This window comes from Halichoerus grypus, chromosome 1 (assembly GCF_964656455.1).
Source record: "Halichoerus grypus chromosome 1, mHalGry1.hap1.1, whole genome shotgun sequence".
NCBI lineage: Eukaryota > Metazoa > Chordata > Mammalia > Carnivora > Phocidae > Halichoerus > Halichoerus grypus.
In genome coordinates, this window is record NC_135712.1 from 181266366 (window position 1) to 181289299 (window position 22934).

General features: G+C 42.6%; 1 protein-coding gene across 5 annotated transcripts in view; it reads left to right on the top strand.

The window, feature by feature from the left end:
- Nucleotides 1–22934, top strand: part of TAFA4 (TAFA chemokine like family member 4) — a 175248-nt gene that overhangs the window by 11148 nt on the left and 141166 nt on the right. Inside the window, exon 2 of one of the 5 annotated variants that reach the window (XM_078076169.1) lies at nucleotides 16998–17103. The exons of the other annotated variants lie outside the window; for them this stretch is intronic. The gene's annotated coding sequence lies outside the window, so the exon portion shown is untranslated. The remainder of the gene's footprint in view (nucleotides 1–16997; nucleotides 17104–22934) is intronic. 5 annotated transcript variants of the gene reach the window in all.

Below are 22934 nucleotides of genomic sequence, written 5' to 3' on the forward strand. Positions count from 1 at the left end.
ATATGAGAAACTGATTTTGATAACACCTGTTAAGTTTCTTTCAGAGTGTAAGGTATATTTTCCGTAGTTGAGAACTTTTAGAATAAGAATCGTGTGTTGTTTAAATGGATATTGAGGCAGTTTGGCTGTTCATAGCACGTAACCAGCATATCTCCTGCTTCCGTCATCTGGCTGATGTCTACATGGATCAGGAAAAAAATGTGGCTTCTATTTTCATATACTTTGAGTCTGATTTAAATTGTAATCCTATCGGCAGGTGACACACAGGAATTTCGTGTTGGTTCCTGTATAGTTAAGACTCAGCAGATGTTAAAAGCTGATGTGGATTTAAGATTTCATCCGTTCTGGGAATAATTGAAGATTTAGTTAGGACCAGAAGATGGAGTTGCAGATAGAGTTATAGGGCTTCAGGGTGTATGGGAAGTTTGTGCCCGGATGCCTGGCTTGTTACGTTCTCTTACCACTTGGAGGAATAAATTATCATCTGTGTTTGCTTAAATGAAAAGCTTTCCGTGGATTTTACTTCGTCTTGCACTATTAACAAGAACTTGAAGTTTGCAAACCAGAGTCTCTTCTGAATGAAAAACAAATGCTGAGGAACTTGATTTTTTAAATCTTGATTCATTTAAAAAAAAATGGTGGTTTTGTGAGAATTTTTCGAGACAGTCTGACTTACAGAAATGTGTAGGTGTTGGCGGGAAGGTTACCATTGGCAGCCACCAAGAAGAGTGGATGGGCTGGGTCAGAGCCACTTAACCTTCTCTGTCTCCAGAGCTGTGTTTTAATTACATGGCTGGTTTGCGAAACCGTGATGCTCTCTCGAAGGCTGTGCCGTGTTGCGTATGACTAGGTTTGTACTAACATTTCCTTGGGACCCATCAGTCACTGTTGTCCCTTCGGCAGGTTTCACTTTGGTTATCTTTGCCCAACTGTCAAGACGCTATAGCTCATGGCCGCCTGCCAGGGTGCCCTTTGTCTCCCTCCAGTTCTCAACTCCAGACAGTTAGGGATGAGGCTTCAAGGTTGAGTGGCAGACTAGGGCACGACAGAAGCTAGTTTACATGGAAGACAAAACAGCAGAACATATCCACTTATATATATATAAAAAAAAGCATGGCATTTTTCTGCTGGCTGGGAATGGCAGGTCAGTGTTATTACAGCAACTCTGGACAGTGATGCCCCCAGTGATAATACGGGATCACAGCAACCAGCGACCCTGTGGAGGACCCACTGGTAACATGCAAGTGGTAAAAAAAAATAAAGGTAAAACTGCAGTAAGATTAAAAGCCAAAGCTCCCCTTTAATGACCCCTCCAGCCCATTTCTAAACCTCTCTCCCCAAATACTATTAAGAGTTGGGCTGATATCATTCTGCACGTATTGCAAATACATTATGTCTCAAAGAAATCCTAACATGAGGAGGGAGAATGGACTGATGATGTGCTGGTAGACTCTCTCTAACCGTTTGAAGTTCATTTGTCAGGGCTCACCGATCAACAGAAGTCGGAAGCAGATCTGGCATTTTACGTTTATTTCAAAGTGTAACGTGGAAACATCAAAACATGTTCAACTTTTCAGTTTGTGTTATTTAAATTATGCATGTTTACTAAATATGCAGTATTGTGTGAATTTTCTCACTTAAGTAATTTACTATACATCAGGTTCAATAATTTGCATTGTTTGTTTACCGTTATCTTGGAGTCCTATCATGTTGGTACATATGTAGCGTTTGTCCACTTCTTTAACTGCCTAACTTACATTAGGAATGTACTACATTTTATTTAGTTGTTCCCTACAGGTGGATATTCAGATTTTTCCATTTTTTTCTGTTACAGAGAGTATTATGAGAACATTTTTTTTTTTTTTTGAAGTATAGTTGACATACAATGTTATATTAGTTTCAGGTGTACAACATAGTGATCCAACAGTTATATACATTACAAAATGCTCACCATGGTTAAGTGTAGTTAGCATCTGTCAGTACAAAGTTATTACAATCTTATTGACTGTATTCCCTATACTGAACTCTTCATCCCTGGGGCTTATTTATTTTGTAATTGGAAGTTTGTACCTCTTAATCTACTTCACCTATTGTGCTCATACTGTTTTCCATAGTAGCTGCACCAATTTACATTCCTGCCAACAGTCCACGAGGGGTTCCCCTCCTCTTTTTTTAAGGATTTTATTTATTTATTTATTTATTTTAGAGAGAAAGGGAGAGAGACACACACACACACACAGAGCATGTGTATGAGATCAGGGGAAGGAGGAGGGAGAGGGAGAAGAGACTTCATGCGGGGTGTGGAGCACAACTCGGCTTGATCTCGGGACCCTGAGATCATGACCTGAGCTGCAATCAAGAGTCTGATGCCTGACTGAGCCACCCAGGGGCCCCGAGGGTTCCCTTTCCTATGAGAATATTTTTGAACAAATTTATACCTCACACTGAGATTCAATGTTTACTATTTAAAGCCCTCTCATAATTACATGTAGCTTTGTAGCCAAATGCTGGTTGTTTTTTTTTTTTTTTTTGAAGTACACCCAGAAGAGACGCGTTAGAGGATGTGTTTTATAGTGTTATAGTGTTAGGTTGCTTAAGAATGCATCTGGAAAATGTGGGGACAATAGAAAGTCTCTTTCATTATTATGTTCTCTCGGAATTAAGATATATGAACCTCAGAACACGTCAGGCTTTGGACATTATATGTAAACAATCTTACAAGTTCCAGTAGAACTTTCTGCCATGAGGGGAGAAAATTCTAAAGTCTGTGTCGTCCATTAACAGAAGCCGCTGAGCCACATGGGACTGTCGAGCATTTGAAGTGTGGCTGTTGTGACAAAGGAACTGACTTTTAAATTTTATTTATTTTAAATTAATTTAGCTTTACATTTAAAGAGCCACTTGCGTGTAGTGGCTGCCACTTTGGACAGTGCAGGTGGAAGGTAAACTCCGTCAGAGGGGGTACAGCTACTCTTTTACTGTTTTACTCCTGAAATGTTTTCGTAAGTGACTCATCAAGAGATGGACATGTAGTCCGTTGTGTTCAACAAGAGGCCCAAGCCTCTTTCACTGAAAATAGAGAGATAAATAATAGACTGAAAACAGGACGGAGTCGTTAAGATTTATCAGGCGTTTTCCTTCCCTCGTTCAGGCTCCTGTCTGCTCTGCCCCGGCAGGGCTGCCTAATGGGAGCCGCGTCATTCTACTGGGGCAGTTCTTTGTAAAGTGAATTGATGGCTATGTAAATACAGCCATTAACCTCAAGCACCTCAGACAGCTCCTTGGGCGCTGTAGTTCTCTTGCCCTTGAAAATGCTGGTTGATGGATGCTAAGATATTAAAAAAAAAATTTTTTTTTTCTCTCTAACTGTTGGAAACACTGGACCTTTTAAGGATTGGCCAAAGGAGCCAGCGAAATTGAGGGCCTACTAGGTGTAAATACTCTGGCAGGGGTTTGGAATTCTGTTACTGCAGAGAGATATTTTATAGGTTTACTCTAGATAGATAAGAAATAGGGCTCTGCCATCAAAAGGAATGAGCTCTTGCCATTTGCAACGATGTGGATGGAACTGGAGGGTGTTATGCTGAGCAAAATAAGTCAATCAGAGAAAGACATGTATCATATGACCTCACTGATATGAGGAATTCTTAATCTCAGGAAACAAACTGAGGGTTGCTGGAGTGGGGGGTGGGGTGGGAGGGATGGGGTGGCTGGGTGATAGACATTGGGGAGGGTATGTGCTATGGTGAGTGCTGTGAATTGTGCAAGACTGTTGAATCACAGATCTGTACCTCTGAAACAAATAATGCAATATATGTTAAGAAAAAAAAAAAGAAGAAGATAGCAGGAGGGGAAGAATGAAGGGGGGGAAATTGGAGGGGGAGACGAACCATGAGTTGAAAAACAAACTGAGGGTTCCAGAGGGGAGGGGTGTGGGAGGATGGGTTAGCCTGGTGATGGGTATTAAAGAGGGCACATTCTGTATGGAACACTGGGTGTTATGCACAAACAATGAATCATGGAACACCTACATCAAAAACTAATGATGTAATGTATGGTGATTAACATAACAATAAAAAATTTTTAAAAAAAGAAATAGGGCTCTGTGTTTTCGTAGGCACTTCTTTGAATAAAACACACACACTGAGATATAATTTGAAGGCATGGGTCAAAGGAAGTTTGTGGAAAATTTGCTCTGAAAGCAAATGGAGTTTTATAATTTTGAAATTTTGTATATATTTTAAAATTAATAGCATGTCTTGCTATTAAAAATGCATTCCCTTTCTTTTCTTGGAAGATAGTTGTAGGAGATTGAGTGGCGGTGGAGACAGACAGAAGATAGGTAAGATTCCCATGTTGAAAATGCATTTGGTTGGGATGTCTGGCTAGCTCAGTCGGTAGGACATGCAACTCTTGATCTCAGAGTCATGAGTTCGAGCCCCCCATTGGGCGTGGAGCCTACTTAAAAAAATAAAAAAGAAAGAAAATGCATTTGGTTGTAGGAAAAGTAGCAGTTGTGTAGAAGTAGGGCCAAAGGGTGACAGTTACTGGTGTCTTGATTTTCTGATGTCATCTGAGATCTCTTCCCCTTGCTTATTCTCCCTATAACCACCTTGACCATCTCTCATTTCCTAGAATGCCTAAACTCGCTCCTTCCTCAGTGACTTTGTACTTGATGTTCCTTTCCTTGGAACGTGCATCCTGTTTGTTTTCCTATCTTTTTTGGCTGGCTCCTTCTCATTCTTTAAATCTCCACTGTTACCTCAAGTACATAAATCCCTTACCTACTCAGAGCAGCAGCTATCTGGCCTCTTATAAAGCATTGGTGGGTGTTTCCAAAGCTGACTAGGTGGAAATACTTTGAAAACTGCAGCTTATTGTATAAATGCACACTGTCATTATTCCTGAAGTTCTGCCAAAAGCCATGTTGCCTCTGCCAAGCCGTAGTGATCTTTCATAAGGTTGGCCATTGGTGTGAAAATGCAGAGGTGTTGAATTCAGAGTTTGGGCTTCTACCTTTCCATCTGATCCTTGGTGAATGCCATCGCTTCCCTGAGCTTTCCGTCCTTCCACACTGACACAGAGGGAAGGAAAACTGTGATCTTGCTCTTGGGTTTGGATGGGACAGAAACACACATGGTTTAATAATTAAATTTCACAGAAGACAAAACCTGAAAATTCAAACCATACAACACCTTAGTCTCATTATAAGTGCAGTTGAAAATACGATGAGGAAGTATGCAACACTGACCAATCTGAGTCTTCTGAAAGGTTCCCTGAGGTGATGAAAGGCACCATATTGGTACCTTTCTTTCATTGACTTAATCATTAATTGTTCCTCTTTACAGAGTGTATATATACAATACAAGGTTGCGGAAGAGATGCTTGTTGCCTACGTAATATCCATTTTCCCCCTTCCTTCCTAACACTGATTTCTAGTGAGGCATATGCTGACAGAATCCTGACTCTTTCACAGCCTCTCTGGCACTAGGGTGGCTGCGTGAGATTCATGTAGAAATGTCAGGTGGTATTTCTGTGGAGTCTTCCTAAAATCGAGAGTGGAGCCCTTTGTGGATCCCTAAAGTCCTGGAATGTGATGTGATAGTTGGTTCTCCAGCAGCCATCTTGGTCTGTAAGGTGACCTTGAGGATGATAGGCAGATGGGAAGAAGACAGAATAGAAGGAAACAGTGGGAGGTCTTGATGATTGTGTAGTGCTCAAGTACCTCCCTTGGCCTGTGTACCACTGGACTTAACTTTCGTAAAAGAGCAAGTCATTTTGTGTTGAAGCCTTTATTTTCTACATCATTGTTCTAGGCAGCGATGTGAAATGATACAGGCAGAAGTTTAGCACTCAACCCTTTCTGAGTTCATAACATGGTAGAAGGATTTATAGTTCGTAAAATCCAGAACGCTCTTTCAAGTTATGTGTAGACATAGCTTTAGTTCTGGAGAGCCTGGGTGATGGGAAAAGGGATGCGACGCTATAGATTTGGAACTGTAGGGACTCATACAACACAGATAGATACCGAGGGCCATTTCTGGGGAGGGTCAAACAGAGATACTCTGTGGTTTGGGAGCAAGACGTGAAGAGAAAATTGCCAAGGCTATTAAAAGCCATCAGAGGACTCTCCAAATTGCCAATATTGAAGTTAGTTACAACTCATTCTCAAATAAATTGAAGTCTTACCCATTTGATGTGTTTTGACAGGAAATGTATATTTACTGCCTGAAATGACTCCAATTGCTGAGCTCTGAACCACAGTATATCATAAATGATTAACATTAGACAGAGCCTGAAGGAACCTCACACCTTTTCTTGAACAGCATTCTATAAGAAACAATTTTTCACAACTATAAGGTATTTACCCTATTTCTGAAAGTACGCATTCATACTGGTGGGTTTTGAACTTGTCTGTCAAAAATAGTTACTGCTTTTGCAGACAGAGAAATAGTCACTTAAAATCTAAGGCAATGAGCAGATAAAGTCAGCATATCTTGATCAATACCATATTTATTGACTGGGGATTAGAACTCCCTCTCGGTTTCTTTCTTCTTCCATATATTTCTCAAACGCCCATTTTGCATAAGATGGTGGGTGTGGCGCAATTCTTGATTCTGATATAGTTTTCATATTCAGGGAGCTTTCAGTCTGGTAAGGAGAGGTAGCTACAAAGAAGATAGGAGGAAGGATATTCCATGTGAAGGAGATAGTCTATAGAAAGTTCAGAGATAGGAGAATTTATCTTCCATCATGTTTCTTATCAGCCAATTAGCACCCTAATTATTTTCTGTTGGTACATTTCCAACAACAGCCTTAAATGTTGATACTTTAAAAATACATTAGTGCCTTGAAAACAGAAGAGGACTCTCAAGTTGTTGGTTTTTAAGCAAGAACTAAGCTGAGGGCTCAGTAAACATTCCAGGAAAGAAACGGACAATTTTACAATGTCTTCAGAGAAAGCCATCATGTTCCCTTGTGATGTGGTTTGTGACTGCATTGTCCTTTGTGGAAGCACCTTCTGATCGTGCTTTGGTTGCCATTGGGTCAGATATCAGAGCTTGCACACGTGCTGTGGGCTTTATTTTTTTAAAGATTTATTTATTTGAGAGAGAGAGAGCAGGGAGAGGGGCAGAGGGAGAGGAGAGAGAATCCTTGAGCAGACTCCCCGCTGAGCTCGGAGCCCGAAGCATGGGGCTCAACCCCAGGACCCCGAGATCATGACCTGAGTCAAAATCAAGAGTCAGATGCTTAATTGACTGAGCCACCCAGGTGCCCCTGTCCTGTGGGCTTTATAAAGTCAGAATTTGGAGCCAAGGAGTTAATCATGGTGGTTATTGGAAAACACCTCATGAGAAGGGATTAGAAGAGTATGTGACTTCATAGGACAGTGTCAGTGGCAAGGATGGAAGTTATCCGCTGGAGCTGAGATCAGCAAACCTTTTCTCAAAAGGCCACGTAGTAAATATTTTAGGCTTTGCGGTCACATGGTCTTTGTTACAACTACTCAGCTCTGCCATTGTCATGGGAAAAGGGCCAGAAACAGTATGTAAATGAGTGAGGATGGCTGTGATCCCATACCATTCCATTTACGGACTTGGAAATCTGAATTTTATATCATCTTCACATGTCAAGCAATGTCCTTTTAACCCCCCTCCCCCCCACTATTTAAAAATGTAAAAAACACGCTTAGTTTATAGGTTGTATAGAAGCAGGCTGATTCAGTGCTTGGGTGTAGTTTGTCCACCCTTGGACTAGAATAAAGGCCCATTTGACTCTCCTTCATAGCTGCTCTAGAATCTAGTGATTTCTAAATTTCAGTCATTCGCACATTGCCTTCATGATTTCTTCCCCAAATTCTTCCATATTTTTATTGAAATAGACTTATATTCAGTCTCATCTTTAGCAGTAATATCTGTGAAATAATGAGTTTGATGTTCTGATTAATGAAAGGCTAAATGCATCACTTCTTAAAATAAGCTTTGAAACTATTAATTACTAAAACAGAAAAAATTTAACTTTGTACATGCAGTCATACCTCCCATACTGACTCAGCGGCTTCTGTTAATTCTTAAACATTGAGGTGTAACTTATAATAAAGTACCCAAATCTTAACCATGAGAGCCTTGTGAGTATGCACATACATGCAGCCCACCCACGAAACCACTACTCAGAATGCAGAATTTCTAGTACCCGATGGGTCCCTTATGCCCACTTCTGTCGTAATCATCCCCCCTAGGTGACCAGGAGGCTCCTTCTGCTAGTAGAGCTTTGGGTTTCCCTCTTCTATGGCTTCATATAAGTAGAAGCACATAGTGTGTATTCTTTAGTGAGTTTGTTAAGCAATATGATGTCTGCTTCGCAGGTAACCCTTCTTCATTGCTCCGTAGTATTTCATTGTACGAACAGGCCACTCTACTTCCCCATTCTAGTGTTAAACATTTGGGGTTTTTCTAGGTTTTGCCTGCTATGAACATTCTCATACGTGGTTTGGGTGGACATATATGCTCGTTTCTGTTGTATACCTTTGTTTTTTTCAGACTCTGTGTATTTGAGCCAGGGCTGTTTCTTGCCAGAATTGTTAAATAATTCAAATAAATCATAATTAACACTTAAATAGCGCTTGTCCTGTGCCAAGCACTCTTTCAAATCCTTTGAATGTATTAATCCATTTAATTGGGGTGAGTAGGATTATCGTCTTCATTCTATAGACAGGGAAACTGGAGAAGACAGTGATGAAGCCCCTTGCCAGGGTCACTCAACTACTAACTTTGAGCTTGAATTTCTCTCCATCTCTCTCTGTCTTTCTGCCTTTCTCATTTCTGAGAATGTCTTTCCAACCTTGATCAGATTAGTAACATTGATTTCTCCAAATGGTTACCCTTCTGCAGGACCTCATGCCCAAGAGAGAGGTAGCAAGGACCAGCGCTCTAAATTGAATGGTAGCAGCTAGTGATTTGAGCTGGAATTTGAACCCAGCTGGTCTGGCTTCAAAGGCTCTGCTCATAACCATTCTGCTAAATAAAACAAGCATTGTCTTCCGCAGCCTTTCCCTGTCCCATCCGGCACATCTTACCCCCTCTTCCTGTTCTGCCCCCTGATGGTTAGCTTTATTTTGCAACCCCGCCCACCGGGGTGGCCTTCAGGAAAATGGGGCTCTGGAGTCACTCACCTGGATTTCAATCTTGGCTGCAACTCTGACTGTCTGTGCAACCTTGAGCAGATAATGTTAACCCTTTCAGGTGTCCTCATCTATATAAAAAGGAGAAAATACCAGGTGTGCATTGGATGGGAAACGCACGCACAGTGCACAGCACGGTGTTTGACACGCAGGAAGTTTTCACTAGATATAAGCAGCCACTGTATTTGTTATTATTTATTTTGGCTGGTGTTTTTCAAAAGGAGTGTCTTTAGGACCATTTCAGTGAAAGACTGAGCAGCTCAAAATCCTCCCACGTTAATTCCTCTAGGACAGACAGTTCCTTAGTAACCCCAAGCGTTGATCTCTAACAAGATAACGTGGCTGGGGAAATATTTTGGGGCAGGATTCCTTCCCCCGGTGCTTTCAAGTATGCCTTTCCCTGCATTAGGAACCTGGGTAAATGCCTTGAACCCCCAAAGTGAGATCCACAAGTAGTTTAACATGCACTCAGAGGAAAATATCAGAGAACCCAGCATCTTTTCTTTCCATTTTGTTAATCTCCAGTGGTTTTCTGAAGCCCAGGGAGAGCGTTTCCAATTTTCCAGCTATAGCAGAAGAAAAACTGAGTTTGTTCTCTTGGGGTTTAAGAGAATAGGCATGAATGCGAGAGCAAGTGAGTGGGAGCCAACAGCAACTTAGTCCTCCTGGTTTTCAGATATATGCATTATTATTATTTCAACGCAGGGCTTGAACTCACAACCCTGAGATCAAGACCTGAGCTGAGATCACGAGCCGGATGCTTAACTGACTGAGCCACCCAGGCGCTCCCAGCTACACCCATTATTAATTCTTTGTGAATGCAGTGGCACACGCAGATGAGTAAGAGTGATTAACGGCATGCTGCTAGCTTGCTCATCTGGTCCCCGACGCTTGGAAAATGCAGCGGGATGGGGGTGGGGGAAACCAGGGGTGTCTACTGTATAGAAAAAAATAAAAGCCCAATATAGTGTTGCTCATCCCATTTTGCATTAATGCTACTGTTTTGCATTTAATTAGTGGCCAGTAGTTAAGTCAGGCATCTAACATTTTGGTTGTGTCCTTGAGCTACGGCAGTCTTTTAATCAAGCAGTCCCCTGCCCCCCCTCCTTTTGATGTACTATGTGCAGGCAAATAAAAGGACCCAGCTTCGATAGGACTGGTAGGGGTGGAAGGGAGATTTTGGTTTGCAGGTCTTTCCTGATGTTTCATGATTAAAGGGGCGCTAGCAGGTGTAGGAAAGGAAATTGCTCATATACCCTTTAGGGGCGGGCTTCCCTTTAATGTCTTGGGAGGTGGGAAACAGACAAGAGGAAAATAATAGAATGGAAATAATGGAATAAAGGTGCGGGAAATATTCTGTGAGCTAGACTCAAAGAATGAAGGAGAAGGATCAGTGATTCGCTGGAATGTGGCGGATGAAACATTGATCCAAGGGGGCTTAGGGGAGGGGTGGTGCCTTGGAGGTGAGGTGTGGAGAATTGAAATGATTTCACACCACTTGGGCTGATGATCTGGGCACTAGAGCCCTCTGCGTGGGTAAGAAACATATTACTAATAAGGGTTTAGAGCCAAGACAGCCCTGCCTGCTGACACATACATCACCACGTACACATACCCTTACCAGGAGGCTTTGTGGCATTTTATTTTTCTGTTTAACCTTTTCTGACATGCTGATATAAATTAACCAATCTCCCTTCCCTATCCCTTCCCTGTTACCCCAAGATTACAAGTGAACTTGTGTTTTTGGGTCTTCCCTGTTTATTGGTTCTCTGGCTTATTTATAAGCCACACGGTGGCTGGTGGTGTTTAGCACATATACTTTCAAAATATTTGTTGATTAGCTGTGGGGATTCTGTTATGCTGGAGAGATGCTCTATATTAGGGGATCCTCTTCTGAGAGTCTAGCTTCCAGTTCCATTGGGGTGTGTGTGTGTGCATGTGTGCGTGTGTGCGTGTGTGTGTGTGTGTGTGTGTGTGTGGCTTTAGGCTAACAATTTAACATCTCTCACAGCTTCTGTTTCTCCATGGGTAAAAGAGTCAATCATACTCACTAGCTAGGAGGGACTATGATACAAGTGAGCGAGTATGGGGACAATGCCCAACACATAATGTCTCTCTCAGTGTCCCTTTTCTCTTGACCCTCTCAAACCACATCACAGGGAGTGTAAATCTTTTAGAAAAGAACATTTGGCTCTCATTGGAAAGCACCTTTTAATTGTTGATGTTTTGTCCTTGTTTTCTGATATGATAGAGACATGGGGGAGAGGAGTGAGAAATTGCCAAGCGCTGTCTTCTATAGGAAGAAAATGGATTATGGAGGATTAATCTTTACAGTTCGTTTTATCGATCGGCTTGGCATAATTGCTCTCCTCTCGAACATCAGCAGTATCTTTGCTTTCAGAAGCAAGCTGCTCAGAATGTGGCTGGGCCTTAACATGTTTTGGGGCTACAGTTATTGAAATGTAAATTCCACAGAAGGGAAAGATACAGAGTGTGACCCTCCTTTTGGGGAAGTGACATTAAAATGAGCAACTATGGGGCGCCTGGGTGGCTCAGATGGTTAAGCGTCTGCCTTCGGCTCGGGTCATGATCCCAGGGTCCTGGGATCGAGCCCCGCATCGGGCTCCCTGCTCAAGTGGGGAGCCTGCTTCTCCCTCTCCCTCTGCCATTCTCTCCACTTGTGCTCTCTGGCTCTCTCTCTTTGTCAAATAAATAAATAAAATCTTTAAAAAAAAAAAAAGAGCAACTATTCCAGGCAAAATCTATCATCAGATCTTTTTTTTACATGCTTAGTAATTTAATAGGCGATAGGAGCTGATATTTATCAAACACTTAAGTACGGACACTTAAGTCACCCTTCTAATGACGTTTTGTTATGACAAGCCTATGAGATTGGGACAGTGGAATCTGGCTGCACGTGGGATTTGGTGCTGAATTAAGTGTGTAAAAGAAAAATCATATGTAGTCAGAATTCTTCCCTGAAAAATCCCATATAATATTTTGGGATACAACCCTATTGAAGAGTTCTTAACCCCTAAAGTTTGAGAATTGCTGAGCTAGTCCATAGGAAGGAACAAAGGGAATGCTGAAGTCTGAGCATTCAAATGTGTTGAATAAATGAATGTTGAATGAATTCTGCTTATAACTACCAAACTTCTAAAGATGGGTGTTGGGTTGGGAATTCTTAAGTATTTCTCTGGCTTAAAGGGTCGGCTTGCTTCTCTTTTCATCTTAAGCCTCTTTAACCTAAATCTACCCTACGAGACTTGTTGTTGTGACGTTTCAACACTGCTGTGGAGACTAACCTGACCCTCGTTACATGCTAAAGTGAGTTTGTATATTAAATGTGCCCTATAATGACTCTGTTGTGCAATTAGTGCCTCATTTCTATGGAGGAGAACCTGGGCTGTGCTGACTTGCCAAGGTCACTGTCAGACACTGGGGCGGCCCTGTGTGATCCCCGCCTCCTAGTGTTCACACTTTCGTGGGCAGGACCTGACTTGCTTCTAACCAATGGAATACAGTAAAGGTGAGAGGATGTCATAGCTATGATTGTAGCATTATGTAAACTCTGCTTATAGGCGGGTATGTTGGGAAAGCCCATGTGGCAAGGAAACGCAGATGACCTCTAGGAGCTGAGCGCCAAAAAGCCTTGAAGCTTTCGGGCCTGCAAATGCAAAGAGAAAGGACGGAATGTTGCCACCAACCATTCAAGGGGGGGAAGTGGGGTCTTCTTCAGTCGAACCTCCAGGTGAGATGCCGGCCCTGGCTGACACCTCGACTGCAGCTTCATGAGACCGTAGGCATAGCACACAGCTAAGCTGTGCCCAGATTCCTGGTCTGCAGAAACTGTGAGGTCATAAATGTGTGCGTGTGAAGTCATCAAGTATAAATTAATCTGCTATGCAGCAATAGATATAGAGTCCTACAAATAATGAATGTCAGGATTTGAACCCAGCCCTATCTAATGGCAGACATGAGGATCAGAGCTGATCTGGAAGGACCTAGAAGGCCATCTAGTCCAGCAGCCTTTTTTTGGTGGATGCCTGGAGCTTCCACAGTCTTCCTGGCAAGTGGTCAGCCAGCACCTTCGGGAATCCCAACAGACTGGGGGGATTCATTGTCTTTTGAGGCATTTGCAGTCCATGTAGACAGCTTCCTATTTCATTGATTGATGGATTCACTTACTTATTAAATAGAGGTATTTCCTGAGGGTCTCCTCAGTGCCCAGCCCTGTGCTAGATGATGGGCTGTGGTCTTGCTTTATAGAACGGACATTGTCCAGACACCTGGGTGGCTCAGTCAATTAAGTGTCTGCCTTCGGCTCAGGTCCTGATCCCAGGGTCCTGGGATCGAGTCCTGTGTTGGGCTCCCTGCTCAGTCCGGAGTCTGCTTGTCCCTCTTCCTCTGCCCTGCTCATGCTCTATCTCTCTCAGTCTCTCTTTCTCTCAAATAAATAAAATCTTAAAAAAAAAAAAAAAAGAACTGCATTTGTCATAATTATTAAACCCTTATTTCTACACAGTAATGGTTTCTTAAAAATTTACTATAATTTCTCTAAGTCCTAGTTCTGCTCACTGGGCTCCGAAGAGTATTTCTAAACCCTTTTCCACAAGACAGCACTTCAGATATTAAATACTGTTGTCATTTTGTCCCCCTGAGTCTTCTTTTCAGGCTTGCTATCCTCCCAGCTTTTTCCACCATGTGGCGTGTAGCTTTGTCTGGAGCCGTGCTGCCCAATACGGTAGCCATGAGCCATAAGCGGCTACATAAATTTAAATTGATTAGAATTAAATACAACTAAAATTTCAGCTCCTCAGTCATACTAGCCACATCTCAAGAGCTCAGTAGCCATATGTGGGGGTGACGATTGCGTTGGAGATGGAGAACATTTATTTCATCATGGCGGAAGTGCCATGGGACAGGGCTGAATCTGAAACTGAACCAAATAACACAAAAACCTTTCATTCTGGTCTAACTAATTCACAGTATAACCGACTTATCCCTTCTCTAGTTTGAAGTAATAAACTCTTACTAATGAAACCTAAGATCCAAAATAACATTTTTAGCAGCCATATTGTATTCCTCATTTAAAATTCAAAGTCCTTTGAGACATTTATGAGCAATTTTTCTCCATGTGCTATGTGAGAGCAGTGTTTCTTCCGTCCTCTACTGTCTACTTATGTTCTTAGACCCACGCTTCATAATTTGCATTTACCTCCAGAGAATGTAATTGTGTTAATTTTCAATGGATTGGTCACCTTACTGGAATTTTTTCAATTTTGCTTTTGATGGATCAAAATTGTTGTTTTTCTTCCTAGGTTCAGTTCATCCCCAAATTTGAGTGGAATGCTGGTAATATCGGCATCCAAATTATTGATAGGAAGATGAACAGCATGGGGGCTCTGGATAGAGCCCAGTGGCATACTACTAGAGAATATACTCTAAGTCGAGATAGATGTAATTAATCAGCAGAGAGGAAAATTTTTGATGGGTTATTCAGCCCACTTATTTTCATTATGTCTGGCCTCTATTTCTTTATATTTTTGCATTGGAGTTTTATGAAAAACTCAGAATATCTTGGTGAACTCTGGATTTTATGACCATAATAGTTTCTTGGTCATCAGCTTCATTGGGTATGAAAAAAGGGAATGAGCATTGTCTGGTAAGATTTTTCTTAGTGAAGCCACACGGATTTCAAGGAATCATTGCTGCTCCTTGCCACCCATGTTACTAATGGCATTCTAAGTATTTTTTGTGAGGTTGGCACATGCTTACTGATTTGTGATTGGCAGAACCTCTGTTTTCATTCCTTTCCATTTGCTGATACATCTCCTATTCTCCCAGATTTTTCAGAGTTTGCCAGCAATGTTTTGCCACCTCATACCTCATGCCATCGGTAGTATGGGTTTTAATTCATCAGGGCCAGGAGCCTTGGGCTCATTTAGAGAGAGCAGACACTCTGACAATCACAACACCTATTGTGGACCTCAATTCCCTCTACCCTGTATCCCCTCTACCCTTTATGGAAAGCATCTCATCCTTCTTGACAGAACACAGACACAGACTGGAGGTTGAGTAATTCCACCTGCTGTCACCCGTTAGCATCACACTACCCTCACCAAGCAGGAGACCTATGTCTTGTTGTTCTTGCTCTGAGCATAATGAAAATAGCCCTTTTGTAGTTCTGTGCATTTTCTGCAGGGCTCAGCTCATTCTGGCCTTTTGCCTTCTTGACACTTGTATCAGAAGCTGGAAGATTTTTCATTTGAAGATTGAGGCATTCTCCAAAGCAGATGACTTTATAGGAGCCAGCTAGATAGAAAGCTACTATCTTGAGAATGCCAGTTGGTGCATATCTTTGCCTCCATCTTCTGTTTGGACAATAAGCATTAATTTCTTTGACTATTTCGGGTGTTACTGGAGGACCAAATTTTCTAAACCTTCTTTCCCTTGCCTTTTTTCCTGTCTCTTGGCCAAAAATCACTTTATTGAGACCCTTTCATGATGGATGTGACATACTGTGGACACTGATTTTCAGATGGCAGTGAGTTCTGTGCAAGATGCAGGGCCTTCTCTCCAGGAAGACTTCCAACCTTCACAACACTGTCACCACGAAAGTCAGCTGTGCAATTAACACGGATTTAACAAAGCCCTTAGAGCTTGTGTTGAGAGAAGGGCTCTGGAGTCAGACCCTTGCTGGTTCAAATCCCGGCTTCCCTACTTATCAGCTTTATGACCTTGGCCAAATTATTAACCTTGCTGTGTTTGCATTTCCTCTAAGACGGTCCGTGTCTCAGAAGGCTGTGGCCAGACTCAGATGCGTTAATGTATGTAACAAGTTTTCAGCATCATATTTGGCCACAAGTTAGTGCTAAGTAAAAGCTTTCTAATAGCAGTGATTATTATTTGTGCACGGAGACTCTCAAGGCTAAGAGGCCCCAAATAATTGAAATTAGAGGGCAGTCAGCTGGCAAGATTTTCAATTCTAATGTCCAGGGAGGGATATATGAAATCGATACCTGATTTTCTGTTGTGCCAGTCAATGTATCATCACCCAGGACGTGAGAAAGGAACGCGGATGCAGAGCTAGCTTTGGCATTTTGAGGAAGGACGCTTCACCCTTTGACGAGCCTTGATCAGCCTCCCGCTTCCTTATCTGGCCTGCTTGTGTACACAGAACGTTATTCACCTGGACCTACTCCCACCTGCTCCTTATCTTCTCTTCCTCAGATGGGAAATGACTTTATGGTTTGCTTTTGTTTTCTCCTTTCCAAAATGCCTTGGCCTCCAGGCAGTTGGGGATTTTTACTTCGGGTTCAAGCCTGGTTAACACTGTGAACTTCAAATTCAGTGATCTGTGGATAAAAATGTGGAGAGAGAAAAAAAAAAAAGGAAAAAGAACAGAAATCCTTTGGTTTGGTTGGAAATTGCCCTGCAGAGAGGACTCTGTATATTGTACAGAACTCATCACCATCTGAAAACGAATTTCCACTGTGTGCTCACTCTCTGACCAGTGAGAACTCCTGCTTATAATAGATGCCCCCTTCCACCCACCTTACGGGAGACTGTTCTCACTAGAGCCCTGGCTGGCTTCTTTGCACCTCAGGGCCTTTGGATGTGCTGTTCTCTCTGTTTAAAAGCACTTCCTCTACATGTCCCACAGCTGGTTCCTTCTCATCTTTTAGGCTCCGACTCAAAACAACAATTTCCTCCTGCCCTCTCTGAATTCTCCTCTCTGCCCTCTTCCCCTTCCTCGTCACTTTCTGTTGTCTGTTGTCATTCTTTTTATCAATGTTAAATACTCATTTTTCAGTTGCCTGAAACCAGAATACAAGGAAGAGACCCCGCCTGTCCCCTCATTGCTTGTCCCCGGACCTGGAGGCAGCGCCTGTTGCGTAGTTGGGGCTCAGATCTATTTGGTGAGTGAACGAAGTTTAAAATTCAGTGCAGGAAAGCTGCTCTAGGAGAGAAAAGGCTGCGTTCCTCCTTTGCCCCTGGTGGCAGGTACCTCTGCAATCTCATGACATATATCCCTCAGCCCTCGGCAGCTGCAAAGGACTATTCCTTGCAAGTTCAGCGGTGAATCTCTGGGGAGCTGAGGGCTATAGCACAAGGTACGAGCGCATATGAGCTGCTCGAGCTGCTCATGTTCTGTCCCTAGCTTCTGCTGAGTGTCTTTCTGCCTTCCTCACAGGTCTTGTCTGTCACAGCAAGGGCGACCCAGCAAACCTGGGAGGTAATGTCTCTGATGGAAATCTAGTGGATAAATGCTTCTACCTGCTGTCTTTCGGTGGACGGTTCTGGGAGCCATTCTTATGCTTCTTGAGAGGCCCTAAGGAATCCGGCTGCCACTGTTTGAGGCAGCGACCTCATTTATGCACCTGTATGTCGTTGTCTTGGGCTCTGCTCGGTGGCGAACCCATCCTGAGACCCCATTCGTACTGGTACCTTCACTTCGTTGTTGCCTGCCCTTTGTCACCTGCACAGACACTTGCAGTATTACATCGGGAAAGCTTTTATGAACCTCTTTGTTAATGCTTGCCTGCATGTGTATTTTATCTCTTTCAGGATGGCGGGGGTCTCTTTGCCCTTGGACTTCTGACACCTGTTACCCTAAAGATCTCTGACACTTCATCTCCCTTTTACAGCTGTTCACTGAGCAATCTGCTGGCCTCCAGCTCTGCCAGTTTCTTCCTTGAAGATGCAATCATGGAATCCAGTTCGCTCTTGCTTTCCCAGGCCATGCGTATTTATAGCTCTGGCTTTTAGATTGCGGGCTAACTTTCAAATGTGCTTGCTTTGAAATAGACTTTCTGAAGGACCTCTGTGGGGATAATGAGGCCATTTCTACACTTGCAAGTTGGAATACATTACAAATAGTGGTTGCAAGAAGTACTTGAAACGATGGTGCTTTCTATACAGGGCAAATTGTGGTTTTTTTTTTAACCTTGCAAAAATCATTCTGCAGCTCTTTCCTGGTGCTTCTGTGACTGGTTTATGCCTTACACAGATGTCAGTGCATCATCTGTGAGTTTTCTTTCCAACTTCCTGTGTCAGTACTGACAGAATTGATGGGTGCAAGGTCCGGCTTTCGTAGGGCGGGAGGGGGAAAGAGGGAGAAGGTAGCTGTGATACTGCAATTGGTTTTGCCAACCCCTGGGATCTAGATCCTTTAACCTCTTTGGTGCCATAGGTCCTTTTGGAGGTTTGCTGAGGCCAGTGGGTCTTGTCTCAGAATATGTTTTAAAGCGCATAAAACAAAATCCATAGGATTACAAAGGAAGCCAACTGACTTGTCATGTAGTGATCACAACATTAAGGCAGTTTGTGATATAGAACACGCACTTTTGTATTAGTGCATTAAACAGCATGCTCTATGGGCAGATCCGTGAGCTGTATAATTATGGAGTGGCCACGGACACAGATTTCGAGGTATACACCACAAACTGTAATGTGACTTGAAAATACCTGTGGTTTCTATGTGTGACCACGTTGTAGGAACTGCTACATAACCCCTGTCATTTGTTGCTGACTTTTATCATTGAGGGATGTGATGGGCTTCAAATAGAGCTTAGTGAAAAGAAAGATATCATTTTTTTTTTCTTCATCCCAGTTCACGGACCCCTGAATTCTACCCAAGGACCCCAGATTCAGAAGCCCCATTCTCAGGATCAGTGGTTGCTTTAAGTCCTGGGCTAAAGCTTCGGTTTGCTCCAGTGTCTGCCTCACAGGAGATGCTTGGCAAATGTTGGTCGAAGGAAAGCTTTGCCAGCGAGGTACCTGCCGTTATTCTAGGTCAGAGCCATGTTAATGACGAGAGTTAGGACCCTGGGATGTTACCTCTCAGGATTCCTGTGTCTGCCTTTTTTTTTTTTTTTTTCTTCTTTCTTTTGGTTCCTTTCATCTGTTATAGAAATGGCCATTGATTGGGAGAACCAATGATGTCTGAAATTACTTATTAGATTGAAAATACTTTGGAAAGTGATTTTACTAACTTGGTTTGTCAGGTTTTCTCAGGCAGGATCTGTTTGCTGATTACTGCTTTGCATATCGCCGTGGCATGAACAAGGCTGAGTTGGGTTTTGACATCAAGTGTTTTCAGGTCCAGGAAGGTTTCAGACCTGTAGACAAACATATATATGCACACAAGGTGAAAATATTAGAAGAGACAGCCCGAAGACAAGATTATAACTAGAGTGCGTATCCACAAAGTGAACGATACCGGGATTGGCTGAAAAAAGTGGTGGTAGGGGTGGGGAAAGAGAGGGGTGAGTGCTCATTTCTAGATGTTGGAAAGACAGTGTTGCCCAATGGTAGGGAGAGCAGACTCTGGAACCTGGGTCCCTATCCCCGCTCTGCCGCTTGGTAGCTGATCTTGGGCAAGTCGCATTACTTCCCTGCATCCAAATTCCTCCTCTGTAAATGGGATAATGACAGTACTTACCTCAACTCATCTGGGGAGGATTAATTGAGTTCGTGCAAAGAAAACCCTCAGGGCAGAGCAGGGCATTTACAGGGGTTCTGGAAGTCATTACAACAGCTCATATTAGAATGGGTGTCTTACTCTGTACATGCCTCATTTAACTTTACTGTAGCCCAGGTAGCTATTTTATAATCCATTTTCAAGATGAAGAACTTGAGGTTCAGAGAGGTCCCATGATTTGCCTGTTGAACAGATGTGAACAGTGGGAACAAGAACCTACATTTTGGGTTGGCGAGATCAACCCAGATTCCAGTGTCTTCCACTGTATTTAGTGTATCGGCTGAAGTGAGCTTCTGCAGTTTTTTTTTCTCTCTCTCTTTCTTTCTTTTCTTTTTTGTCTCTCTTTTTTTAAAAATTTTATTTTATTATGTTATGTTAATCACCATACATTACATCATTAGTTTTTGATGTAGTGTTCCATGATTCATTGTTTGCGTATAACACCCAGTGCTCCACGCAGAACATGCCCTCTTTAATACCCATCACCAGGCTAACCCATCCCCCCACCCCCCTCCCCTCTAGAAGCCCCAGTTTGTTTCTCAGAGTCCATCGTCTCTCATGGTTCATCTCCCCCTCCGATTCCCCCCCCTTCATTTTTCCCTTCCTACTATCTTCTTCTTCTTTTTCTTTTTTTAACATAAAATGTATTATTTGTTTCAGAGCTACAGATCTGTGATTCAACAGTCTTGCACAATTCACAGCGCTTACCATAGCACATACCCTCCCCAATGTCTATCACTCAGCCACCCCATCCCTCCCACCCCACCCCCCACTCCAGCAACCCTCAGTTTGTTTCCTGAGATTAAGAATTCCTCATATCAGGGGCGCCTGGGTGGCTCAGTCGTTGAGTGTCTGCCTTTGGCTCGGGTCATGATCTCGGGGTCCTGGGATCGAGCCCCACATCGGGCTCCCTGCTCAGTGGGAAGCCTGCTTCTCCCTCTCCCACTCCCCCTGCTTGTGTTCCCTATCTCGCTGTGTCTCTCTCTGTCAAATAAATAAATCTTAAAAAAAAAAAAAAAGAATTCCTCATATCAGTGAGATCATGTGATACATGTCTTTCTCTGATTGACTTATTTCGCTTAGCATAATACCCTCTAGTTCCACCCACGTCGTTGCAAATGGCAAGATTTCGTTCCTTTTGATGGCTGCATAATATTCCAGTGTGTGTGTGTGTGTGTGTGTGTGTGTGTGTGTGTGTGTGTGTGTACACACACACCACATCTTCTTTATCCATTCATCTGTTGATGGACATCTTGGCTCTTTCCATAGTTTGGCTATTATGGACATTGCTGCTATAAATCTATCTTTCTTTCTTTCTTTCTTTCTTTCTTTCTTTCTTTCTTTCTTTCTTGAGAAATGAACTTTTGTTTGAGCCATGAGTTGTTGGGTCTTTTTGTTAAAACAGCTTGAGTTCTCCTGAACACCTGTGTTGGATATCATGTTTACTGCATCCCACATAGGAAGATTTTCTCAGCTTATTTCTTGATTTTGGTGGAGCAGCCCCTCCATTTGCATTTCTTAGAAGGTATGCTTGAGCAGTAAATATTTTGGAAGCTGAATTCCTTTGCATTTGACCTATTTTTTATCTTTCTGGAAACTTTAAGGATCTTCTGTTTGTCTCCAGTGTTCTGGTGTGTGTCTGTTTTCAACCATTGTGCTGTCGACTCAACCCTTTCAATTTGGAAACTTATGTCCTTCATTTCTGGAAATAAAAATGTTTTCTTTGATGATTCTCTCCCTTGCATTTTCTCTGTCTCTCTTCTTAGCAGAACTCTTAATATCCGGGTCCTGGAATTCCTTGCCTGACACTCTAAGTTTCTTATGTTTCTCTCCTAGCTCCCATCTGTTTGTCTTTTTGTTTTACTTTTTGGCAAATTTCCTTATCTTCCTTCTACTGATTTTCTTGTTTGTCTCCTGAATATTTCTTCTCTCTCTCTCTTTTTAAAAAATATTTATTTATTTAAGTAATCTTTACACCCAAAGTGGGGCTTGAACTCACAACCCTGAGATCAAGAGTCTCGTCCTCTTCCAACTGAGCCAGCCAGGTGTCCCCTCTTTTCTTCTTTAAATAACACCCTGAATTTGTTTCTTGGTTACAGACCCTCTTATCCCTCTGAGGATATTTTATTTTATCTTATTTTATTTTTTTAAAGATTATTTATTTGAGAGAGAGAGAGTGAGAGAGAGAGCATGAGGAGGAGGAGCAGAGGGAGAGGGAGAGAGAATCCCAGGCAGACTCCACGCCAAGGGCAGAGCCTGACTTGGGGCTCGATCTAGGGCTCTGAGATCATGACCTGAGCTGAAACCAAGAGCCAGACACCCAACCGACTGCACCCCCCAAGCACCCCCTTGTGAGGATATTATGGATAGATTTTTGTCAGTTTTTTTCTTCCTGTGTGGGTTATTCCTTCCGAGATGCCATTTTGGTTCATTTTAGAGTTCATTTTAGCGTTTTCTTTTTTTTTCATAGAGTTTATTTTTTTTATTGTTATGTTAATCCCCATACATTACATCATTTATTTTAGATGTAGTGTTCCATGATTCATTGTTGGTGACAACACCCAGTGCTCCATGCAGAACGTGCCCTCCTCAATACCCATCACCAGGCTAACCCATCCTCCCACCGCCCTCCCCTCTAGAACCCTCAGTTTGTTTTTCAGAGTCCATCGTCTCTCATGTTCGTCTACCCCTGCGATATCCCCCCCTTCATTCTTCCCCTCCTGCTATCTTCTTTTTTTTTTTTCTTAACATATATTGCATTATTTGTTTCAGAGGTACAGATCTGAGATTCAACAGTCTTGCACAATTCACAGCGTTTACCAGAGCACATACCCTCCCCAGTGTCCATCACCCAGTCACCCCATCCCTCCCACCCCACCCCCCACTCCAGCAACCCTCAGTTTGTTTCCTGAGATTAAGAATTCCTCATATCAGTGAGGTCATATGATACATGTCTTTCTCTGATTGACTTATTTCGCTCAGCATAATACCCTCCAGTTCCATCCATGTCATTGCAAATGGCAAGATCTCATTCCTTTCGATGGCTGCATAATATTCCATTGTGTATATATATACCACATCTTCTTTATCCATTCATCTATCGATGGACATCTTGGCGCTTTCCACAGTTTGGCTATTGTGGACATTGCTGCTATAAACATCGGGGTGCACGTACCCTTTCGGATCCCTACTTTTGTATCTTTGGGGTAAATACCCAGTAGTGCAATTGCTGGTTCGTATGGTAGCTCTATTTTCAACTTTTTGAGG